Consider the following 3,121-nt stretch of genomic DNA (forward strand, 5'->3'; position numbering starts at 1 on the left):
AGGTGCACTATGATACCAGGCGGCAGGCTCAGCTGGCAGGCTGTGTTCCCAGGCTGTGCCCCTGCTGGGCCACCACCAGCTGTCCAGTGTTGCTTATGACTGGGGATATCTTCTCTTCTTAGGGCAATTCTAGAAAGCCCGTTTTTGCCAAATGCATAAGCCAGGTCTCCACTCTAGCATTCTCCCCAAACCCCTTAAATCTGACATGCAGACAATATTTGTCTGGCTCTCGCATCCATCTCTCAATTGAGTCTAAATCGGGGGTAAGGGAGGGAGAGCAAATCTACCTGGACCCCGTAATTGGTATAGTGCTGGCAAGCGATGGGATAGGAAGTCTCTTGTGACGATAATGACGATAATGGACCTACTTTGCTATCATGTCAACAGAATGTGTGTATGAATAAAGGCAACACATGGAAAACTGAACTGGGAGATGAAGAGAGGAAGGAAGGGGTGGCACATAGACAGAGAGAAAGAGAGAAAGTGTCTGAGAAAGATGGCATTGCTTCAGCTCCCTCCAGCCGTGCCTGAAATTGTTATACATTCTACTCCTCATCTTTTTAGATATGGTGAACTTTCCCACGCATGTTTAAATCAGTTTCCATTGGGTTTCTATTCCTTGGATCCGAGTCAGTTTGGCATAAATGGGTGAGAAGGTAGACTCCGGAGGCAGTCATCGGAGTTCGAATCCTTGCTCTGCCTTTTACAAGCTGTGTGACCTTGGGCAAGTTACTAATTCTCTCTGTGCCTCAGCCACCTCATCTGTAACATAAGAATACTAACATGATAATACATCATAGAGGAGTTGTAAGGATTAACTGAATTAATATTTATCAATTCCTTAGAACCTGGCATGTGGAAAGTTCTTAATAAACGTTGCCTATAATTAATACAACCTTATTCTGTTTTCCTCTTGCCTTGCTGGGCCCTCTTTTTCAGAATCCTTTGAGACTTTCTCATCTGCTCATCAGCTAGATGTTGGCGGACCCTCAGGTTTCAGTCTTCGACCTTCTCCTCGTCACTGCACACTCTCCCACGGTTTCGGCTACTATCTGCATGTTAATAAGTGCCAAACGTACATCTCCAGGCTTGACCTGTCTGTGATCCAAACCCAAATATCCAACCGCTTGTTTGTTTTCTCCAATTAGGTACCATGTTATTTTTCTATCGCTGCGTAACAAATTACTCTACGCCTGGTGTCTCAAACCAATACGTGTTTATCGTCTCATGGTTTTCATGGCCAGGAGTCCAGGCGTGGCTTAGCTGGTTCCTCTGCTGAGGGTCTTACAAGGCTGAACTCCAAGTGTTGGTTGGGCTGTCCTCTGTGGAGGATTAACTCGGGTAAGAATCCATTTCCAAACTCACTCGGATTGTTGGCATAATTAATTTCTGTGTGGCTGTGTGACGCGAGGCCCCGCCTTTTTGCTGGCTGTTGGCTGGAGGCCATCCTCAGGTTCTGGAGGCTGCTCACTGCTCCTTACCATGCGGTCTCTCCCAGTGTAACTGCTCACTTCCTCAAGCCTACAAGAAAGTCTCTGTTTCCAGTTGGTTAAGAGAGAATCTTCTATAATGTAATGTAACCACGGTGACAGCCCTCCCCTTTGCTACATTCTGTTGGTTAGAAGGAAGTCACAGGTATTGCCTGCACTCATGGGGAAGGGTTTATACAAGGGTGTGAAGACCAGGAGATTGGGTCACAGGTCACCCTGGCGTCTGAATGCCGCAGATGTCAGGAAGCATCGTCACCATGCCCGTGGTGGGACGCATCACCTCCTGACCACTCTCTCCTTTTTCCATCTTCCCTGCGGCAGGAAATGGTGCCACCCTTCAAACCAAAGCTCCAGAGGTCACCCTGACTTCTTAACTGGCCGCTCATACAATCGACCGTACAGCCGATTGATTTGCCTCCTGACTGCTACTTGATTCCCTCGCTCTGGCCACTGTTCGCGGCGCTGGCCTCTTGCTGGCTTCCATTCTTTTCTTTCCGCCAGAGTGATATTTCTAAAATGCAGTTCTGGCGACGTTGTGCCTTCCTTAAATCCTGTGATAGCTTTCCGCGGACTTCAGGATGAGACCCAGACTCCTTGATGGACCCTTGAGCATCGGGCTTCTCTCCCCTCTCCAACTTCTCTCACTTCTGGCCTTTGCCCTTCCCGTCTCTTTTACCTGGAGCCCTCTCTCCTTCCCTCGGCTTGGTAGGCCTCCTCATTGGCCAAGACTCAGCTTCTGTGTCACTGCCTTTGGGAGGCTTTTCCTGGCTGTTTGACAAATTAGTCCCTCCCATATCCTCCCCAGTCAGCGCCCAGAGTGTCTGTCTCTTGTCCACTTGTCCTCATTGTCCTCTAAACTGTAAGCTCTGGGAGGCTGGGGAACACCCTCTGTGGCTAGCACCATGCTTTCAATACTGCAGGCCCTCAAATAATTGTCAAGAGAATACAATGGTAGAGGAAGACTTGGACCTCAGCCTAACCTTAAAAATATCCGCCCTCTCCCCTTGTAGCAACGTCCAGCTTTTACTCCTGATGGGCTCTGTTCCAGTTGGCAGCCCATTTTAAATCGAAAGTAATATATTAATAGAGGCACTTTTGTTTCGGGTAATATTTCTTTCCTATTATGGCCAGTTTAGTCTCAAGACATTTCCTTGCTGCCGATATACTCCAGTGACATCAGTGCCAGGACATCACCTATTTCCTCGGTATGCGATGTTTGTCCTTTTGCTGTGTAATCGGAATTTTGTAAAAATAGCTGATCAACTGCAGTACATTTAGTTCTATAATCTCTCTGGGAACAGGCCCGTCTGTCCAGCCTGTGGAGGGGCCCACACCTGCTCCCAGGACATTCCAGGAGACACTCTCATCCACTGAGAACAGAAGGAGCATTTGTTCCCTGAGTCCACTTCGGAGAGACAGCTGAGGCTGGGCCCAATCCAGCCAGGTCTGGCTGTTCCTGAGAACTGGGTCTATTTTCACACAACAAGTGATTGAGCTTAATTGACAGGTGTGAAGTCTGGCCTTTCTAGCCCATCTCTATTCACTTTCGCCTGTAGGGGTGAGGCAGACTCACTTGGGAGCCCAATTAGCATGTAATGTGTGTGTGCGTGTATGTGTGTGTGCACGCATGT

This window comes from Pteropus alecto, unplaced genomic scaffold (genome assembly GCF_000325575.1).
Source record: "Pteropus alecto unplaced genomic scaffold, ASM32557v1 scaffold87, whole genome shotgun sequence".
Classification (NCBI taxonomy): domain Eukaryota; kingdom Metazoa; phylum Chordata; class Mammalia; order Chiroptera; family Pteropodidae; genus Pteropus; species Pteropus alecto.